General features: G+C 35.9%; 1 protein-coding gene across 3 annotated transcripts in view; it reads right to left on the minus strand.

The window, feature by feature from the left end:
• Positions 1-24,175, minus strand: part of fam49bb (family with sequence similarity 49 member Bb) — a 68,177-nt gene that overhangs the window by 25,449 nt on the left and 18,553 nt on the right. For 2 of the 3 annotated variants that reach the window (XM_083530032.1, XM_083530033.1), the window contains exon 2: positions 18,632-18,714. The exons of the other annotated variant lie outside the window; for it this stretch is intronic. The gene's annotated coding sequence lies outside the window, so the exon portion shown is untranslated. The remainder of the gene's footprint in view (positions 1-18,631; positions 18,715-24,175) is intronic. 3 annotated transcript variants of the gene reach the window in all.

Here is a 24,175-nt window from a genome sequence, read left to right on the forward strand (position 1 = left end):
GTATTCAGGTGCTAAAGTCATTTATGATAGAGGTAACACTTGACTGATAGAAGCATTCCAAGTCTTATGTGTTGTGTTGCACCCCAAATGATGTCATGATTTTAACAGGAAAAGAATCATTTGACTAAACATGGTTTTGGTTCATGACATGAAAAAAATTAAAAATTCTCTGCACAGTTGAAAACACCATACAAAGAAAAATGTAATTTAATGAAATTCTTAGCAAACAATAAGAAGCAGAACAGAGGGGTAGAATTCTAGTCACTCAGCTGAACTGTTTGTGTGTAATTCACTAACTGGCCCCAGATAGATGCCTTAACTTCTCGGAAGGCAAAAACTCATTCCTTGTAGTTTATACTCTCGCACTCTCTCAACTGGTCTATGACCACATCTCTGATGTTCAAACATGATTGTAGTTAACACATCCGAGCTGTCCAGTAGTGTATACTGTAATTTCCGGACTATTAAGCGCACCCAAATATAAGCCGCACCCGCTGAAAAATAAAAATATTTTTATTTTGAACATAAATACGCCGCACCTGTCTATAAGCAATGTAGTGTCTACATTGAAACTAATGAACTTTACACAGGCTCTAACGAAAAGACAGTGCCTGTTACACGGCTTGTATCTAAACAGTAGCCTACCAAGAAAGTAATTGTTCACTGTCTTTCTCCTTCCTTTCACAACAATTTCTCTCAGGAGTTTTTCTTTTGGCATCGTCATGCGTTTAAAAATCACCATCGGTGAAGCCTTTCTCCTGATTGTTTTCAACCTGATGAATGATTCTCCCTTTCTGTTGACAGTCCGAGTGAGCGGCAGGTCAAACGTCAGAGGAACCTCATCCATATTTATGATGTGGTGTGGCCCGATTCAGTGGAAGCGCGCCTGATTTAATATAAAGAGTTTTATTGGTTCACCTGAACCCGTTCTGCAATTTCATTGGTCTAATGTTTTGGGGTTCAGTTCTTTGGCGGCATGACGCTTGTGAAACCGGGAAAAACCCAGGAAAAATCCATTAATTAGCTGCTTTGTTGTTTAAGCCGCGGGGTTCAAAGCGTAGGAAAAAAGTAGCGGCTTATAGTCCGGAAAATACGGTACATACAAATTTCCTGACACAATTCCAACCTGACACCTCTGATTCAGCGCTAACCTGGATTTCCTATTACAGGACAATGAAAGCAGCTCAGGATCATCAGAGTGTAAAACATTTCTCGCTTGACTCAGTAATGATTCTTTAACTACTAACATTATTTTATTAGTTCATAAAGAAACTAGACCCTTTGTGCATTAGCAATAATAATTATAACAGCATACAAATGTAACTGGGAGAACTGACATCAAAAGAAGGAAAAAAAGCAAAGACAGCAGGTGGGACAGTTTATTTCAAATAGTATGTGTGTGTGTGTGTGTGTGTGTGTGTGTGTGTGTGTGTGTGTGTGTGTGTGTGTGTGTGTGTGTGTGTGTGTGTGTGTCTGGAAACGATTTAGACATCATTAGAGAAAACGGCTCCCAATAAACCAAATTAGTGGGTGAAAATTCAATCTTAACAGGGCAGAGGGGCAGAGCAAACATCACTGCACCCTTTAATGTGCTCTATCCTCACTTAAGGGATCTAAATATGCGTTTAGCTCAAGCCTCTGCGCTCTGTTCTTCAGCTGCTCAACTCCTGCTGTAATTAAACAGCTTGTGTGTCCTAGAAGTCTTAGACAACCAGAAGAAGAAACCATGAGATGACAGAGAATGAGGACAAACCCATTAAAACAGCATATTACCTATTATTCCAGTGCCTCAGGTTAGAAGAGATGTAGGCCATACTGTATGTATTACTGTCCTGACTGTGTCCTGACTGATATTCATGTTTCTGTGTCTTAAAATCGTAGCTGGAATAATATTAAATGATTTAGATCCCATGTGCTATAGTTTTGGTACCTGACGTTTACAATTTTTTATTTTTTATTTTTTTTATTTTTTTATTTATTTTTTTTTTAGCTAAAACTCTCCTGTGTGTATACATGCCCTAAAACTGATACTACAAGTTAATTTCCCATATCCCGTTTATTAATAAATGGCTGTACATCAAATAGCATTTAGTACATCATATAGTTCACTATGTTCTAGCATGACATATTTATACCCTATGCACCTGCAATCAGCATACATAGTATTAATTTTTGGGGGGGAATTTAAAACATCTAAATATAGAAAATATATAGAAAATAAAATAAATGTTATTATTTTCATATTTCCTTAAATAATGCCTACATATTTTTCACCTTCAATGATTTAGACGCAAAGATGCAAACAGTGTGGAGTTACAGCTAATCTGTGTTCTGCTTGTGACAGCCTAAAATTATAGGGTTATTAATATTCAAATGCATGCATGCGCGTGTGTGTGTGTGTGTGTGTGTGTGTGTGTGTGTGTGTGTGTGTGTGTGTGTGTTTCCAACCATGTCTAGGACATCAAAACCCTCACAGACACAAAAGGACACATACTTAATGTAATTCTGTTCTGACACACCCATGAATGGATCTTTCAATGCTGAGTGACAGCTCACAGAGGACCTGGGAATGACTGAGGCTTCCCTCATGCTAAGAGAAGACAGGAGAGAAGAGACTTATGGATAAGGGTATATACCTTCAGGTTTAAAAATTGGAGCCATGTACAAAAAAAAACAGATAAGTGCTTTAAATTGTTAATAGCAGTGAAAGATGGTATTATTGTTGGCATAAAGAAGACATGCAAACTGCCCTAATGATGTACCACAGTTGAAGGTTTAGAAATAGGGAAAATACTCAATTGACCATGAAATATATAATTTTTTTAAATAAATGAAGGATATTTAATAATCCATTTGATTACACAGAGCTTGTTTATTGGATATTAAATGTAAATAAACATGTTAAACAACAGAACACAGTATAATTGACTTGAATAGAATTAAAGCAAAAAATGAGTAGTTGTTTGTTGTTTTTTTTTACATTATTTAAATGAGGAAAAAAAAAAGAATGTCAAAATTATGGAGACGATGCCATGTGCACAGAATGTGATCTCAATTACAATTACATTTATGTAATTTGGCATATGCCCTTATCCGGACTGACAGCCATTGATTTTATTCATACAACTGAGCAGCTATACTGTTAGGGGCCTTGTTTAAGGGCCCAGGAGTGGCTTGTTTGTTGTGGATGGGATTTGAACTCACAACCTTTGGATTCAACATCCAAAGTCCAATGCCTTTACCACTAAGCTAGCACCTCCCCATTTTCAACTCAGAGCTCCGAAAGGCTACGTTTAGGTTGGGCTACTGGTACTTATACATTTCTACCTGTTTAAAACAAATTATCTGTTCATTTCAAATGATGTACTCATATCCCAATTATTTAACAAAGCAAACTTGTTTTATGTCATTACACATCTTAATAAGATACAAAATGTCAAGATTGCTATTAAAGATTAATGCTGACTTAATGGGATTATTATCTGAAGTTTAATAGGAAAACATCATTAAACCAAAGTTATGGTTCAAGTACTTTTTAGTCATTCAGTTTTCATTTTGGTACCAGCTAAAGAGATTGTAAAAACATGAATGCTTCTTTGATTATTTGTTCAAAATCCAGACGAGAAAAAATAAAAACATTTCAATAGAAAATATAGAACATTTCAAATGATCTGTAATCCTGAATTCAATTAAGTATTTGAATTGTTTACAAAATTAGGGAAGAAAAAACATCAGCAGCTATTTAAAGCTAACTGCAGCACATTTCAACTTAATTAGAAAAGAATGAGACTAAAAAGTTCAGAAAAATAAGTTTCAGAGAAGCAACCTTCTAAAAAGCAGTCTGTCCAATAAAAAAAAACAGGCTGTCTTACCAAATGGCAATTAAGTGGCTAGCGTGCTTTCTGGTATCGATTTCAGGAAGAAATTAAATTCTGGGAGAAAAACCAGAGAAGACTGAACACACCCAAATATAAGACATGCAAATTGGAGACAATTAAACAATCGTAAAATGCTTTTTAGTTGAAAATATATATATTTTTAAATTTACTAAAATAGGAAACAAGTCAAAATGTGTTATTAAAAAGATTGTCATGTGTAACAAAATTAGGCATTAGCCATCATCAGCCACTGTAGCTGTAATGAGTTTGGTGTTAGTAGGTTACAGTATGATATGTGTCAGTGGTGAGGATGGCTGAGCTTGGGGTCCAGGCTTATAGGTGCCAGTGTTGCTTACCACCCTTTCCAGTATAGCTACCCACAATGCCACACTCCATCTCACTAACACTGCAATTAGGTCATGGTAAGGAGAATTGCCATGTACCATGCAGACTCCATCTGTAATACCCCTGATACAGATCATACAAAACCTCAGACAAACTCATAATTCTGCCACTGAGCATAATTCACTCATTTCTGAAGGTTCATTATTTTAAAGGTGGGGTTTGCAAGATGAAGTCAAAACAACAGCGTGTTTCATGACTGTGAAATGACCATCAACGGGAAGGCTTGTATTTTTTTTTATTGAATATATATAAGGAATATCTAGCTGTACCTTTAAGATGAAAATAGTAATACTATGCTAATAGAATATCCCAATCATGTCAGCAGTAGTGTTTGCGCTTGTGCTTAATGACAAAGTTAGAATTTAGAAGCAGCACAAGAATCTGGGACATTTTTTACTGTCTATAGCAGTGCTAAAGGGCATGAAAATCTTTTAAAAAGCATAAAAACTTTAAGCATGATGTGTCTTGCCTCTAAACTCATTTCATGCTAATCTTAGAGGACACAGGATATTACTGCACAAGTGTGTACTGACCAAGACGGAACCATAGGCAAGATTTTGGTGTTTGGCATACCATCAACAACCCCCTCCCACCCTTAAGAGATTGCGTGCTTGAGCACAGTAGCAGTAGAGGGATTGAGGTACATGTGGGGGGGATCATCTGAGGCCGCGTGGTGCTTACGATTTCACTCCTGCACTCTGATTGGTCAAAGCTGAGCTCTTCTGTGTGGCGCTGTATCCATGGTGCTGAAAAAAGACTGAACCCTTGCCGGAGAGCCAATGAGGCTGCAGCCTGGGAGGTGGAGGACGGGAAAATAGTACAACTTAAAAGCCTGAGCATGAATACATGAATGGCGATGAGGTAATGCGCCAAAAACTCCAACCCAATACAACGGCTCCACAGCATCAAGAGGAGATGGAAGCTGGAGTTCAGAATATTCTACATTCCTGCTCGATTAAGAGATTAGCCTTTACTCGGGACTAACCATGTGAACTGACCTACTTACTTAATATGAGGTCAGTGGGAAAAGTGGGAGAATCTTTAATATGATTTCATATTCATATAAGTAGTCTGCAGATCTACCATGTACACAGAACATCCTCATACCCACAACCTTGCACACAACCTTGCAACAACGTTCAAAACCCCTAAATAAAGTCTACACACACACACAGTCACACACACGCACATGGGATAAATGAGAAGGGTGCTGGCATTCTCTTGCAGCATTGCAGCATGGGAGTCCACGTGTCTATGCTTGTTCTCTGGTGCCAGAAAGACACATTCTCTCTCCCCTCCCCTTTTCTGTCACGTGGGCGCAGCAGGGGAGAGCGAGAGCGAGAGAGACAGACAGTGAGATAATACAAGCTTACACATTATTGGTTTACATTAGAATCTGAGCACCACAATACTAAAATACCTCTTTCTTCCTTTTCATGTATTCATTAAGCAAACACAAAGTGGCTTATGAGACAGAATCCAATTTAATCATAGAGATGGTAAAAGAGCTGAGCTTAATAAAAGTGGGACAAAAAGCCAAGATTTGAGCAGCTAAGCTCACCAATTCAGAGAAAGAGGGAGAGACCCAGCTGAATGTAAACATCAGTACTGCTCCCTGACCACCTGTCAAAAGTACTTGTTTGGTCACATTCTCAATTTTGTTAGGACAGTGTTGTTTTGTCTTATGATTCAAAGTGATATTTTGTGAGGCCCTATAATGCCAAGTCTCTCAAATGTTACCCTCTGCTGTGCCATCTCATCCCCTATTCCTGCACATTGTCAATATAGATGAAGCCTGTTAAAAAAACTCTTGTTTCCCCCAATCTAACTTATAACCTACTCAACATATCATCTGTATTATACTTGCGATAATAACAGACAAGAACTGATGCAGTTTACTGTTTATCCAATCAATCTAACTTATTATAAAGGAGGTATATGGGAATAGTTGTTATAGGAGGGTATATTTTTTGCAGCAAAAATATATATTTTTTTAATAAAACAATTAAACTGTACATTTTTTTGCTCTCCAACAATGAGGTAGTGCATTACCAATGTATTCAATTCTGGCTACTAATTCCTGCCTAATACAACATACTGTACATATACTGCAATGTTTCTGCCGCTGACGGTTCTCAAAAGAGCTACCTGATTCTTTCTAATGCCCTACCTCACGATGTAATTCGCTTCAATCCACTCTATGCAGCTGGGGATGGTTTCACATGAACTGCCAAAAGATCCATGAAGTTACTGAGCATCTCAAGAACTATAAGGATGGATTTAGACTGTAATTAATATCAACTGCAGTCTACTGCAATGGCTTAGGACAGCAGTTTGCATGAACAGTTCTGCATTTAAGGACCTATCACTAAACACTATACCTCAACAATGATGGAACTATAATAAAGGTTTCTTCCTCATACCATCTCAGGGAGTTTTTCTTACCACAGTCACCACTGGCTCACTCATTAGGGTGAGCCATAAACTTATGAGGAACAAACTTATAGGCACTAAACTTTCTATAGATTCCAACTTTTTAACCTCTTTATCTCTGTAAAGGTGCTTTGGGACAATGTCCAATGTAAAAAATTCTATACAAATTAAATTGAAGTGAATTGACAGAAAACTCAATAGAAAACTTGACCAGTAAATGAAAAATGCTGAACGAGAAGTCATCCTAAATTTACATTTGCATTACATTCGCTCTGCTATCTGTTATGCAAACAGCTGCCTCCTGTCTACCTAGAAGATGCACAACTGTATAGTGTAGTGTACAAGTCTGCAGTTACCTCAGAAGCCTGAATAATCTGCTCAATTTTTGTGTTTAACTAAACACTGAATGTCTGTGACTGGCCCATAACAAAATTCCAGTGGTGGGCCATCAGGGCTAGCCAGGCCTTCTCTATCAGAATCACTGATTTACATATTTTTCCTTCATGTATCTGTATTCAATTATTCCCAATAGTCTATATTCTCCTAATTTCATAATTAATTAATAAAAGTGTAAGCTCAGTTTGTTGTAGGACCATCACTGAGATCACTGCGGTTCTTTTCATGATTAACTCCATGTTACTTAAAGTTGTTGCTTTAATTATTCAGACTGAGACTTGGTCCCTGTAAGACCCCCTAGACGGCTTCCGATCATGTCGGCATTATCACGTGATTTGATGGTCAGAGAGCACAATAGTCAGAATTCTGCAGAAAACTGTACAGGCTCAAATATATTTGTGTGGATTTAATAGATGTTTTTTTCATTCCACAATAGCTGACAGTGGAGATTAAATTGATTTGGTCACAGATACACATTTACAAGACAGAGATTTTAAGAAAAGCTGGACAATGGGAGGAAAGGTTAACCAAAAAAATCTCAAAACAGTTGTTAAGCTTTTTCACAAACGATTTTACTTTTGCGTTTTCTTTCTTGTAAAATGTGCATCATCATCATCATCATCATCTCGAACACAAAATTTGCTTAATTTCAAAACCCCAGGAAAATCATAATGCAGGGAAAAAATGCACCAAAAACCTTGGGCCATTTTATCAGGTTAATATTGATGCTTCGGCTAGAGATAATGTTTGCGGGTTGTGCAGCTGTGGCTGCAGTGAGGGGAGACTTGTTGAATTGTGTTCAATGGGTTTCTTGCTTTGGTAATAGCATTCCTTTTTTTAACTGGCTGTGATGCAGCTCTCTGGTATACTGTATTTTTGCAGTATATTGATGGTATTGGTAGTTTCTATATCTAAAATGATAGTATTAAGAGGGGGACTGATTCAAGTAGGAAACCACTGAAGGCCTTATTGTGAAATGCATGGCCTGCCACTGCGAATTTCCCAGTTGTACTTTTTTTTGAGAATGTGGCCTATTAAAATAAACAAAGAACTGCCTCAATTTATAAATCATGTTTTTTTTTTACAGTGTTGCAAACACTTCTATAACTACATAAAAGCAGCTTTGGTAAAACATTCTCTCTTAGTCTAGTGCCTGGTATTATACAGCTAGATGTTATTCTTTTTGTTGCACTCGCTACATGGGGTGGAAATAGATAAAGGTGAAAACCACTTGAGTATTCTCCAATTACTTGGTATTAGTTTGTTGGAGCATGAAAATGAGAAAATCTCTACTGCATTGAGTTCATTTGGCCTTGGTCACTATGCTTGTTTCTTCATGTAATCTTATATCATTAATCAATTATATAATAACCTCTTTAACAGTTTGCTCCATGCGTGTTTGTTTCAGTTTGCAATCATGTCTTGAATATTAATAATTTGTTCATGCATGTGTGTATGGAAGGGTGCGAATCAACACATCTCTCTGCTGTGTCAGTCTGCAGAAGGAAGCATCCTCAGCAACTGCATTAACAACTCTGGCAGTTTTAAACTGACCTAAATCTCCTAGGGTGCCCTGGTGCACTATTAGCATTAGGCTGGCACCCATGACACTCATCCAATCAAAGAAGCAGAGAATGGGTGGATGACCTGTCAACTGGCACATGCCAAAGTCATGAACCACATAGTAAGTGGTAAATGGGCAAGAGCTTGTTAGTAATTTATAGCTTCCTCCATATGGGCGGTCATAAGAGAAAAAAACAACAGCTCATTTACTGTCTGAAAAGAGCTAAAGTAAAAAAAATAAAATAAAAAAAAAAGGTTTGCCCCAATCACAAAAATCACCAATCACAATAAACACAGCTTTTAATGGCCGACAGACAAAAAAAAAAAAAAGGCTCGAAACCATAAACTTTATGCATAAATATAGATGTAGCTATCGATTAATTTAGTAATTGAGTATTCTACAGATTGTACCATTGATTATTCGAGTAATTGGATAAGAATTACTTTTTCTTTATTAAAGAGCAATACTAAATATACAAGAGAAAATAAGACAGGTCATTTAAAATGAACAGGTTAAACCTATTTAATTTATTTAATTGCCCAATTACATACAAATGCAAATATACAAATAAAAAAAACATACAATTATATAATAATAATAATCTATTACAGATCCCAAACTTTGGGAATGTTTCTGTCTTTTTCTTTGGCCTCAATCCTATGGAAGTCAGTTTCCGCTACATAAAAAAAAATTTTTTCTCGCAATTCCGACTTTATTTCTCATAAAAAACATCCATCATTTCTAGTGCATCCACCGGTAACCATGTTGTCGGACTAAAGTTTAAAGCTGTTGGTGTATGAACGAGGCTCCTCTGCTTCATCTGTCTTGTTCCATCTCCTCCACAGCTGATTGTTAGACAGAGTCTCCAGGGATCGGAGGCTTATTTTGAAACCATGCGATTTTATTGCTTGTAGCCCATTTCATTTTCAATGTGTAAAGATTTCTGGCACTACAGAGGGGAAGACGCTGCACGATTGGCAAAAAAAAAAAAAGGCAGAATTGTAAGAAATGCAGTTGGAATTAAGCAAACATTTTTCTTTATTTGCTGTTCCTCCATTTTTTCATTCTGCAGCATCTTCTTTGTTTACCTGTACAGAACGCTCCAGAGTTTAGCGGGTGGTGCATCAGTAATAATGGTCCACAGGGAAACACAATGCTCTGTGTGTAGTTAAATGCACTTAACTAAGCATTGAGGCAAATAATTTGCCTAGATATTTTTTTGTATTGGAATTACTCGAGTTACTCGAGGAATCGTTTCAACCCTACTCATAATTAATCCCAATTCCAAGTATTTTAGTCAAATCACTGTATGTTATCAGCTTTATTCAAATATTCTCTAATAAATATTCATCTATCCTTTAGGTCGGACCTGCACAAATGAGTCGGTGGTATGCGGCGGGATCTAACAGACCAGGTTCAGAGAAGGATTTCGCTTAATCCTTCCTTCAATAGCACCTCTTAGTCTTCATGCTACCATTCATGATCAAAGCATGAAACCATAGCAACAACACATAACAAGCCAAAACATGGCACCTTCACTGATGGACTGGGGGAGAATTTTAAGCCAAACCTCTACAAACCCTACAAGGTCTGTTTAGTCATCAAACACTGATCATATGCATTCTGCCTTCACTCTGTTTGCTTTTCAAAACCACCCAGATCCACATAATCTTTAAAAAATGCTAACTTTGGTGATGATACATAGAAGAGAATCGAACCACAAAGGCCTGTAGTTTATAAAACGTGCGCTTATCAGTTGAACTTAGTCATAGTCTAAAATCAAACAGGAGACAAGGCATCTCTCCAAGGCATCTTTTCCTCATTAGAAGATTTGAAAACTGGTGACTATACCACTCTTTACATTCCTTACTCTGGATAATGTGGAGGAATAGTTTGCTACAGGAAAATTTGTTTTAATTAGTCTAAATACAGATTTATGCAGGGATGTGGACCTCACACACACACACACACACACACACACACACACACACACACACACACACACACACACACACACACACACACACACACACAAACGTGTGCATGCACACGCACACACACATCCCCACACCTTACAATTCTTATAAAGACCCACTATGACATCATTATTAGTGTAGCTACTTAATGCTATGCTTTCACCAAAACCTAACCCTAACCATAACCTCAGTAGGCCAAAAGCTGTAGCTTTCATATTTAAAAAAATGCACTTTTTCCTCATGGGGAACAGCAAAATGTCAAGATAAGGTCAAAACTGTCAGATATTCCTCTCCTTGTGAGGACATTTTGTCCGCACTAATATATGAAATATGATGCCTTCCTACACACACACACACACATACACGTATGTTTTCATGTATTTGTATCATGGGCACATTCTGTCCACAAAGACAGCTGAGCACATTCATACATGTCTATATTTCAAAGATTTAAAAATAGCATGGTGCACACCACTAGCACACTAAATTCTTGATGACTTTTTGTCCATGTGCGCTTTACTCAGCCCTCACAATTTACGAGGCCAATGTAAATTCAGATTAAGGGTATTAATCTGGTGAGGAGTTGAGTTTTCTGTGCTAAGGGTGGGGCACTGGCACAGGGGTTTTGGCGCTGTGTTTGGCATGCAGAAGATTTGCGTTAGAGGATTGGGGTGATGTGTAAGGCAAATAGCACCCTCTGGTGACTGTTATGAGATTAAAGTATGAAGGATACCACTCCCTGTCTCTGGGGTTTGCTCTACACACATTTCAACATTTAAATAGGAAAGAAAAGGTGCGCAGTGGGATGTTAGTGATTATGGTTCTTTTTATGGTTTTGTGTTATAAATGTGCTCTTAACATTGAACCACTCAACTGTAAGTAAATTTGGATGCAACAGAAACGACTCAAGCAGGGGCTGCAGAAACTTGCCTCTGACAGCATTATTTATACCACGCTGGCATATTAATTAAGAGTTTAGTAATTCACTAATGGTGCAGTGCAGTGGCCAAAAAGGACTGAAGTTTTTACTGCCCACAAACAATCTACTATCCAATGAAATGCGCTTAGGAAAACTTTATTTCGGTAGAGCAAGAAGCACAGACCATCAGTGGATGACACATTGCTAAATTAAAAGGAAGGCAACCCACCTAAAGTTTAAAAAATCCATCTTCTCCCTTCAGCATGTAGATCCAAATATGCCATGGTAAGCATTTTACATGAGTCATCAAAGCCAAGTTACATCTGCCTCATGCTTTTGAGATGCCTCACACTACCACAGTAGACCACAATATGGAGTATGGGGACACACTGCCTCACAATGTCAGCCCTTTAAATGTTATATACAATGATTATTTAAATAGCAGAATCTTTTTCCTAGTTTATAGGGAAAAATAATCTGTGTCATTTGACATAAAATGTCCTTATACCACAGAGATGTTGAATTTTTCAAATGAAATTGGTCAGAAGGTGATGATTGATTTCCTGTACCACCATGGCTCTGACATGCTGGCTGCAAGGCAAAGAAAAAGGTCTACTAAAGCTAATTTACTGCGACTTGTGTGTGACTGGTGGACGCACTGCAGACACTACACAAAATCTCAGGCTAATAAAAACTGATTACAAATCTGATGTGTGTGTATATACATATAATTGTTAATAAAATAAATTTATGTAAGCAGTTGTTTATTAATTTAACATATTTATATAGAATCTCCAATGTCAGTGCTTTGGAACAGCCAAAGAGAAAGACGAGAAAATCTTTTGCAGTTCATTTGTAATTAACTTCAACTAAAAAGTAATATAACTGTTGTAATGTGAAGAAATAATTTGCTTTGGAAATTTTACACTAAATCAAATATAAACATAAATGAATGAAAATCAGGACATGTTGTTTTTAATGAATGGTAAATTGTTTTACCTCTAGATTATGGGTGCAGTTTTAGTAAGGGGTGCATCTCATGGTGCTGTAATGCATATATGTAGTTATATTAGTAGTTATAGTAAATAAAGATAATAATTTACTTCACTGTGAGCACCCAGATTGAAATCCCAACACATAATGTGAACAACAGCGCCACCTGTTGAACCACTGATTATTAATCATGAACATTACAAACCAATTTCTATATGCATGCCAGGGTTATAAACTTTCGTTTATAAAATGCCACTTTCAGAAAAATACTATAAGACATTAAGACTACAAAACAGAATGTAAATGATATAAAAGAACAGGGCATTCTGGGAAATCAGGAGATAATTTTACTAAACAAAAATAATAAAGACTTTAGCCTGGTGTGTTCATTTTTATTATTAATTTACTAAGAAACAAAATTTGTTTCACACACACATTACATAAAATTGGAATAAGTACATACAAATATATTTATATCCATTCATATGTGTGGATGATTTTATAAATGGTCACACATTTTCATTAATATTCGATTAAAACAATTAAAAATATTTTTAGTACACAGATTAACAGAGAGGCAACTGTGTGACAGAAAATTGTAGAACAACATCAGGATTCTAGTCTGTTAAAGAATTAAAAATAATTTTGATATTAGGTCTGGGCAATATAACAATATACAATTATGATTATATAATATTAGGGAAATATTTAGATAATTATTATCACAAAACACCTTTCTGAGATATCGCTAGTAATGTGTATCGCTAATATCGCTAGTAATGTGTATGGTAACATTTTATAGCGACTGCAAATATTTTAAGCCATACATCTATAATTTTTAATTTGTATTGTTTATTTTTTTAATTCTTTTTACTCTTTGCCATTTGAAATGATTGATTTCCACAGACAAACATTTTCCAAAGGTTTTTTAGTTTTCTAAATGCCAACACTAGTTTGCACACTTAAAAGCTGCACACTAATATTTAATTTCAATACTTTCATCATTGCATTTTTTATTTTTTTTTTACCTTATTCAATGTATTAAATTCTTATTCAACAACATTCATTTACAACCAGAGTTGCATTAATTTTTGACTTGATTTTAATAATGGCAGAGTTAAACCACCTCACGTCTTCTCCAGCACATCCTAAATACTTTCAGTGAGGTTAAATTCAGCAGAATTTATATATGAAAATGATTTATTAAGCCCCCTGAATTAAACAATTTGAGCCTGTTGACGCTTAGCATTGTCATTGTGGAAAACACCTTGGTCATCAGCAAAGTAAAAATAACTGTTGATTAGATAACGTGTTTATTCAGAACATTCAGATACCCAGCTAAATTTTTATTTATTGCATCATAACAATGCCAAGTTGAGAACTGACCAATAGAAGAAAACCCTTGTTAATAACACTACCTTCAGAGGCTTGTACAGTAGGCACAATGCATAATGGATAAGTCGCTTCATGTGCTTCTCTTTTTACCCTGATGCACACATCGCTTTGGAACAGAGAAAATGGGGACTCCCCATTCCCCAAAACCACGAGATTTTTTTATTATTCCAGAAGTCTTTTTATCCGATTAGCTTCACCAACATGTGGCATTGTTTTAGCCACACAGCTGTTTAGTCACAATCTTGTAATTTCTTATCGAAATGGAAAAGCTCTGTCACATTTTGATGACATTTTAAAGATCTCTAATCACAATTATTATTTTTTTTTAAACCACATTTCTTCTGCAAAGTTGATCGTTTGCGACTATAATTTCACCTTTTAATAATGCATTAGAAAGTTCTTAACCCAATTTCAGTCATTTATCTCCTTTACTTGTTTTCTTTGGTTGATGCAGGCCAATAATTTCACCCCTTCTGAAACACAGTAACATTTTTTCCCATTATGGGACATGTCTTGTGGATCTTGTGATCTTGATTGACTCTCTGATCTCACCTTCTGTCACTGCACACAGCCTTGGAATAGCTATGACATTTAATTTTCCTTTCACTTTAATCTCACACACTCATGTGAATTTTACTGTACCTGTACAGCATCAGAAGAATTTGTCTATTTCCATCTAAGAAAATCACTCAGATGTTAGTTAAAACTTTAGTTTTTTTTGTCACTTGGTAGACAAGACTGGACTACTAGAGAGTTCCCCTGGCTGTGGAATGATCTTGAGGTCTACCGATCATTGCTGGAACTAACGGCTATTGGCATAAAGTCCATACCAATAGTTTTTCCGGCTTGTGTTAGTTGCTGAAGTTGGTAAAATGCTTTAATGTCAAACCGACGACACCACATGCTGTCTTTTTACACGCGAGGCTGTGTTCTGCACGGAGACAGCCGCTATATTATATTTGATGTTTGTTTTTTTTATTATTAATTATATAACTATAATTAACTGATTAATATATTCGTGTTTATTGAATCATCATGGTTACATGAAGTGTTAAGTTTGTTTTTTATCCATATTATAAATATATGATTATACTCTGTAAGCGGCAAGTATGTTCCAACCTAACTATCTTTATCGAAAACATCAGCAGAATTAAGAATTAGAAACCTCTAGAATTAGATGTCCCCTAAAAGTCACAAGCAGTCTTTAAACAATGAATAAAGACCTACCTTTTTTAGTACATAAATTAGCACTTAATTATTTGCTTTTATACAGTATAAGGTATATTAATTTTCAACAGAGTTTTACACCAATTATATTCTTCCATGGCCTAGTGAACTAGCATCAGGATGTATTTTTTGACTAAGACTTCAAAGCATTTCTGTAAGTCGCTCTGGACAAGGGCAAACACCATAAATGCAAATGTGAAATAATGTAAATGAAACACATAGCGTAGTGTCTACTATATTATGGTAGCTAAATTTTATACTGTGGCATGTGGTAAAGACATAAAACTTGCTTAACATGCTTAGTAGTTGCCAAAGTGGAGTATCTGTGAATGGGCTTTGACATCTCTATCACAAAAGTAGTCAAAATAGAGCAGATATTGGCCACTCAAATTCAGTGCACAAACAATTATGAAATGCAACATGACTCGAGTGTTGAAAGCAGCAGCTAATAAGATGAATCAAAGCATCACTTCCTGGTTCGGGAACAGCACCATGGACAGACGAGCCCTTCAGAAGGTGGTGCGTTCAGCTGAACGTACCATCCACACTGAGCTCCCTAACCTGCAGGACATTTACAGCACGCGGTGCCAGACCAGAGCCAGGAAGATCATGAAAGACCTCAGCCATCCCAACAATGGACTCTTTTCTCTGTTGCGCTCAGGGAAACACTTCCGCTCCCTGAAAGCGAACACAGAGAGAATGAGGAGGAGCTTCTTCCCGCAGGCTATTAGGAGTTTAAATCAGGAAACACCCAGGATCTAAAAACTGGCCCACTCTCTCCATCATCACACTTCTTCTCTCTACATATCTCACCTTTCGCACCACGACACTTTAATCTCTGGACTTGCACAGCACAGTGCACTTTATATTTAATTTAATTTTTATACCACACCATACTGCACACGGACACTTTACGGACCTCTACACCACACCATACCGCACATGAACACTTTATGGACAACCCACCACAAATATTGTCTACTGTTTACATTGTTTACTGCTTACTGTTCACTCACTCTGTTACACATTGTTTACTGTTCACATTGTTTTACTGTTACTGTTCACTGCTTACTGCCATTTTTTTGTATATTTACATTTATAGATCTTTGTATATCTTTTATATCTTTATATTCTATATTTTATTTTATTTAATTATTTTTTATAGTTCTTTTATACCTCATATTATTTATCTGCCTTCTTTCTTTCCCCCCCCCATCCTATTCCCTCATGCCGGACCGTCGTAAAAAGCATTTCACTGCATGTCATACCCTGTATGTATGTGTATGTGATTAATAAAATTTGATTTGTTTTGATTTGATCAAATCAAAATATGTAGTAGCATCACCAGGAGGGGGCAGCACTGTCCTACTGCTAACACTGCTCAAGTGACACTAAAATATTTTTTAAATATTATTACATTCAGGTGACCTCTAAAACTCAGATCAGCTCTCTCCTGACTGCATCCAGCATTCAAAAGTTCCTAGTCATAAGAATGAAGTAAATATTTTACCCAAATAAAGGTCAAAAGTCTTAAACACACCACTGGGAACTGAGAGCAGTGTTGAAATAACTGAGACTGGTTTTGCTCGTGAATCTTTCATCTGTGCATGAAAAACTGGGCGAATTTAAAATACGTCTGTTATTGAACATAATTTTAGTAATAACAATAGTTTTAACAGTATGTCAAGTTGCACATAACTGGAATCTTTTCGAAATCCAATTACAAAATGCTTCCTTCCGTCATTGGCACAAAATGTCACAGCCTCCATCCATCTCAGCTGACACTTATATGTAAATAACCCAACCCATACTTTGCTGTTTAAAAAGAATTTAACATGAAAACTTTTTGGCCTCTCAGATATTAATCAAAGATGGAAACACCAGTTTGGTAAAACTGTCGTTAGTTTAAAAGTCAGAAATGCCACTAGTGAACTGTAAAAAGAATGTATAAGGGTGAAAGAGATACATGAGTTATTTCCAAAGCTTTTCTTATGAAATTTTTATAACACTTTTTGCAATTAATGATAAAATAGTTCCAGTATTACTATTGAGAGTCAATAATTCCATAGTGCAGCAAAATAAAGTTAAACCTGGGCTCAACCTTTTAATGTAAATTACAAGCAGCAGCTAGTTTGCACTGACCACATGTGCCTGAGGAAGTGCTGCTGTCAGACCACAAATGCTTGTAAAAAAAAAAAAATGCCATAGAAAGCTGTTCAGTTCAACCATTTACATGAATTATTTATCCTAAGACAGCAAATCATCACAGAAACTAAGGATGAGGTGATAAGGAGTTTTTACAAACTTTCAAAGATTTACTTTTCTGTGGTTTAAAGGAAATAGATTTTTAAATGACAAATAGGCTTAGAAATTATAGCTACAAAATAGAAATTCAAATACAACATGTCTTTATAGTTATGTATGTTGCTTCCACATACCTTTGAAAAAGGGAAAAAATGATGTAAATGGCCATTTACAAATGAAATCTTCTGATGTAGAGAGTTCCATGTCTAATGTCTTATTTATCATGTGTAAAAAATATTTCCTGTAACATTGCAGTTCTATGTAATGTATGGATCCTGCACTGTATCTAAAAAATTATGGTGTACTGATTGTTGTCGATCATGTAAAAATATAATAATTATCGGAACGCGCATAGAAGCAATAGAAACATTCCATGCTTCAACATGGCCCCACTCAAGTGCAGGTTTGAGACAAATATGTTGATCCAAGTAGGTGAACGATGAGAGCAAGAGTTTGGACAGATACCAAACACGCCTAAACGTGCACTTTACATCGCTTGGTAAAGACATGATTTTTCCTCTCACTTGATGAAAATGGCAATTTTTCACATAGCAGCGTTTGAGCATGTTCTCAGTGTTAATCCACAGTGGAACATGTCTGTCAACTCATACCAGCACATTACATTTCATGTTACCTTTGACCCTGTGACTGCATGCGCAGCCAGTGGGAAAACAAGAAGACACATTACTCAAGTCCATGTCATGTCCCAAAATGCTGTGCACTTCCCTATTGGCAAATGTTTTACAAACTCAGACAATTATTATCATTATTATTTTATGTAATGAGGCAGACATGGGTAACCAAGAAGAACCAAAGAGAACATAACTAACTAATTTTCTTCCCACTTTCTCTTCCTTCTGTATTTTGTTTACAAGGACAAAGTCTAAATGTGGAATTTGTGCATATTATAGATCTTAGTTTTATATATATATATATATATATATATATATATATATATATATATATATATATATATATATATAACTATCAAAATAACATCTATTAAGGTCTCATCAATACACAGGTACAGCAATTAGGATAAAACAACATTCCTCCGAAATAAATGACAAAAAATTTCTCATCATTTGCACCTCACACAACCATACATGCCCATATACAGCACAAGGCACAGGTAACTTACCAGCAGATGAGCAGAGGAAGATGAGGGGAGGAAGAGCCACCCAGGCACTTGGCCAAGGTTACAGTCCTGCACTGAAACTTACACTGAGAGAAAGAGAGAGAGAGAGAGCGAGAGAGCGAGAGAGCGAGAGAGAGAGAGAGAGAGAGAGAGAGAAACCTTAATTAATTCCTAGATATAATCATTGACTATGTCTATACTTTAGTTGGTCATATTAATAGCCTAATCATAGAAATCATAGCAGTTTTCAGCTCACAAAAGACAATATAATCCTAGAATAATAACCACGATTGCAACCATTGTGTTTCGGGATTTAAAACTTTAAAAAGATAGTTGCTAATCTCAATATCATGTGTGCATTGCCCCTGTCAAAAATTTCTCCAAACACACAAATTCTTCATCTAACAGCAATGAAGTGGCCTAAAAGCAGGTCAACTTAAAGGCAAAAGAATACAATAAAATAAAATCATGATCAGTTGAGCTACAAGACTCAAAGAGTATCTAATAATGTGTTTAAGTGCACAAACAGTTTAAAAATGTCATGACTCTGTTGGGCATGATTACACTGCTGTCCAAACATACCACCTTAGATGATCTTATAAAGTTATAGCATGTTTTCTAAAGCCACTTTGAATTGAACTGAAGAAGATATAAGAAAAGATTTGTACATAAAACCATTAAGCCACTGATCTGAACTAAACTGGGAGTATACAACACTGTTTTATGCTAGGACTGCACACACTCAAGTATTTCCCTATTTCACTTCCCTCTGCTGGCCTTTTTTTTTTTTTTTTACTTTGCTCTACCAATATATCACCCAAAAGGATTACGACACAGGCCATGCTAAACATTTTCTCATACATGAAATCTACAGTGCATAAAACCCTTCATGACAACTGATTGAACATTTTCAACAAGCAGTTCTGTATAGTTCTGCTTGATTTGTCTCCAATTTAGCATACATTTGCAAATGATAGCACATCACACACCCCACGGCACTGTCAAATCCTCAATTCTAAATGGTCGAAAAATCTTGATTAATTATATATAAACACCATAAAGAACATTTGCATGTTAAAACTATAGCTGTAACTTGTAGAATATTTAGGATAAAGATTTTAACCATAACATTAAACATATAAACAAATTGAATGTATGACCCTTGTTGTCCCTTACTAAAAAACTGTAATGGACAGAAAGTCACTGTGATATAAGAGGTATGTCAAACAAAATCCGTAAACACTTTAGGTTAGTAATGTTCTAATGATAATCACCAACCCATTGCTGAATACTTTCCCGTAACAGCATGCCTCATGTTTCATTGCTTATTCAGCATTATGAAATCGATACACTGAGATACAAAGTGAGCAGTCTGCCAAAATCATCACATTGACATCAAAACGGACAAAAACGCTATCTACAACTGATGTGTATTGCACAAAAACCCTTATAAATATTGAAGTAGGCTCATTGTCACTTGTCATAAAGGATTCATGAAGGTGTCATGTAGCCCTATGAACACGGATGACAATTATACCACAACGCGCAGAATAATATCCGTATATATGACCTTTGCAATAGAAGGTCTGGCATCAACACTTCAGTAGCATTTTCTTACAGTGGTTAATAAACCCAGGATGGTTAAGAACAGTCATACAGTGCATATTGTCCCCAAAAAAAAATAAAAATTTGCTTCAGATCCAAATAGACGAATAACAAAAATTTTGAAAACAAAGAAATGGCTTGGTGTAAAATGCTTGAGTCCTTTTGCTGTTTACAGCTAGCTCAATTTTTGTCGCATTCAGCAAAAATGTATTTAAGGGAAGTGAGTCATGTCATCAATCATCAGTCATCAATAGCATTATTTCTAGTTTGAAAAGCTGTTTTGTCACCAGTTTTTGAAGTATTTATGAGTGCATGCGACTCAGTTCTTCATACTACTACATTTGAGTGCAAATGACTGTATGCTTTTCTATATACAAGTCAAGTCAAGAAGCTTTTATTGTCATTTCAACCATATATATCTGACGCAGTACACAGTAAAATAAAACAAAGTTTCTCCAGAACCCTGGTGCTACATTAAACAACATAAAGCTACAACACAAACGAGTAAAAAAATATATATGAACAAACCATATCTGTATTTCTCTTCAAAATAATACCTTAAAAATGTCTACACAATCTACAATAAACATTTATGTTTATTAATTATGATATTATTCATTATATAATGCTGCACCTTATTTTTGGTAGGTGATATATTTCAAAATAGGTGATATTTGCAATGTGGCAATGCTTATATGGACTACATATGTCCTGCATTATACTGTTTGCATTGAACTGTCTATTCTTGCATGCCTTCGTGTTCTAAATGTGTTGCATTGTATGTGTTGTACCATCCCATTTGTGTACTCTCTGTACTGTCTCCGTTGTACTACTCTCCGTTGTGTTACACTGTTTGCGTCTGTTGTACTGTCTGCCTGGTTCTGGCTGTGTTGTACTGGCAGAATTGAGCTGTCTGTATCCAGACAGGCTGCAACAAGTAAGAATCCCTTGTGCACTCCTTGGCTAATAACGCAATCTTATCTTTGTAACAGCAACCAACCTCTGAATCCTGTAAACCACTAAGATTTCTGTAATATTGGTGGGGAAATCTTTATCCATTCACTGCCAGATGTCCTGAATGGCCCACACTCTGACTGGAGACTGACTAAGTCATGTAAAATACATATTACAGATTTTAACATTAAAGAATTCTATTTATTGTAGATAAATTGTGAAAGGGTTATTTAAAGAAACAATGGTGAGTGGAGACACTCAATGTAATAGTTTCTGTTACATTTGTTATTCAATTATTATTATTTTTTTATTAGCACAGGGCTGTTTTCTAAAATGATAATTCTTATATTATGGACTCCACTACACAATCAGAATGATGTGAACGGTAAAGAAAATTTAGATTAGAACACGTGCAGCGAAGCTCTAAAGCACAGTGGTACAGTGCCTTGTTAGCAGGGCATAAGGCAGACAGCGAGACAGTGGAGAGTGGGAGGTGATCAGGCCACTTCCTCTTGCACAGTGACTTCCTCCCTTTCGCAGCAGATTTGAGGTTTGCATCCTGAAGTAAAGCTTTACCATGCTATCAGTATTGTCATCTCCATAATAAGCTTACAAACTTAGCAAGAGATTTTCACACAGTGCAGCAAATTCAAGATCAGGATCATGGATAAAAAAATTACAAACAAATCTTCATTTGGAAAGAGAAACAAACTGTGCCACCATATGTGATTTATAGAAAATTACTTTTTAAAGATAGTACAAATTGTAGAAAACCTACTGATGCATTTTAACCGATGTAAACTAAAGAAAAAAATATTGCATCCAGTTTCTTTTAAATGTCTTCATGGCAAAAGATTTGCTGTACATGTACTTCCCTAAGACTTCTGCTGTATAACTGTAAACAAAACAATAGTGAAAAACAGATTCATTATATCAAACCTCAAAAATCTAAATCTTGGCATCAACAAATGACACTCCTTAGGCTATTAAAAAGCTTGTCTCTAAATTTCTGCCGTTATTCAACTGCCATATTTAGTGTATATAACCCCATATAACCTTTAATAAACGGTCCCCTCTACTTTACCCTGAAATGATTAACTGCAACATGCCAATATCTTCTAGCTTTGTGATTCTTGTCAGGCAGAAAAGATGAGTCTTTCACTGAACACTTTCACTGGTACTTTGACACTAAAACTGACAACCTATCACCCAAACTAAACATATTAGTCATCGAAAGGATGCAAATAAATAGTATATGAACAGGTTTTTTTTTTGCTTTGTTCACAGGAAGAAGCTGTTTGACTGACATGAGGATATCTCAGTGCTCACTATGAGGTTGTTTAAACATGATTCTCTGCACTTGGTAATGTATCTTTCAAGCATTGGACATATGCAAATAGCTGAATGGATAAGTGCATATGAGTCTGAGACCATATCTACTGTAACAGCAAAGGGAAAAGAAAATATATCACACACACACTCCTTAAGAGAAAAGTATCACAGTAAAGAATCCCAAAAAAGCAAAAAGCTCTTCAATGGTGCATTTAGAGATCACAGCTTTCTGCGGGTGGGTCGAATTACAAACGAAGCTATAAATCTGTACAAGAAGTGTTGGGGTACCTTTAAATGTGTCAGTATCACTTTTCTACAAGGCTGCTGCACGTGTTGATCTGTGATATCTGACAACTTTTAATGAGAACATATTTTTTATAAAAAGCCTTTAATGGACTTTTATATGACTGAGCAGATAATAACAATGTAAAGCAATTGCTCAATGGACATTAAATATCATACATTGTACATGAATAAACAATCAACTGCAGTCTGTAAGTGGATTTTGAGTATAATCTACACTGGTTTCTCAGTGACTGAAGAGAAGGTTGATTTTGGTTTATTGTAAGTGAAAACACAGGAACCACAAAGAGCAAGAGAAGAAATGACAGACAGAAAAGCAAAGCAGCCCCTTCTCGCCTTGTGTGTTTCCATGTTGTGCATATGCAGGGCTCAAAGTTTACTTACAAGTTTGTTTTTTAAAAAAATCACAACCTTTGCATGGAAGGTGGCGTACACACATTCGTGAGAATGCTACGTTTATAAATTAGTCTACTGGACAGGTAAAAACAGAAGATGCTATAAAATGAAAAATAAAGGAACGGAGAGAAAACAGCGAGCGGCGAGAAGAAGAATCAGGCCAAAGAACACAACAAAAAGTTTCCAAAGTTTGGGATCATTTCCAACTAAAACAAAGGGTTTTTTTTATAATTTGAAATGTATTTTTATATTTTTTTAAATGATTCTTTTTTGTAAAGTCAGGAATTTATTTTTTTATTTTTTTTATTTAAAGAAAACAAATTACTTGTTCTTTTTAAGAGGCCTGCCTTATTTTCCCTTGTGTTGCTTTTTAATGAAGAAAAAGTACAGATTAATCGATGGAGTAATCAATAGAATACTTGGGTTAGACTTGCAGCTGTAGCACGATGATCATGTGCAGATGTGCAGTGGCTGATCGGTGGCATAGTCCAGCAGCACTATTACGACATCATTCACTTATTTCATTTAGTAAAAATGCATCAGAAACAGGCATTAAATACCAAACATGGAGGTAAAATGTACAAAGTAAAATTTACACATGCCCCATAAGCCTTAGAAAATTAAATAACAGTTGTAATCACATAGACATGCATTAATCACCCTTAAGCTCAGGCTGTAGGGTGATTAATGAAAATCCTGGTTCCATTTTCAGAAGGTAATTTGAGAGATATTTGAGAAGAATCTTTTTGCTGTGAGTTTGTGGCTTACACAGACTTGCTGGTTAGTGTCACACTTTATATGTTTAGAGCACTAATTAGCTTCATAAAAGCAAACTAGCCTGGGTAAAAAAAACATTTTTGTAGCTTGTTTGATATGTTTATTAATATCATTAATGTATTGATAAGTTTTTTTTGGTTGCATATACTGTATATGTAGAGAAGTGCTGCATTATCTTCT

The sequence above is a fragment of the Silurus aristotelis genome (genome assembly GCF_946808225.1).
Source record: "Silurus aristotelis genome assembly, chromosome: 25".
NCBI classification, from domain to species: domain Eukaryota; kingdom Metazoa; phylum Chordata; class Actinopteri; order Siluriformes; family Siluridae; genus Silurus; species Silurus aristotelis.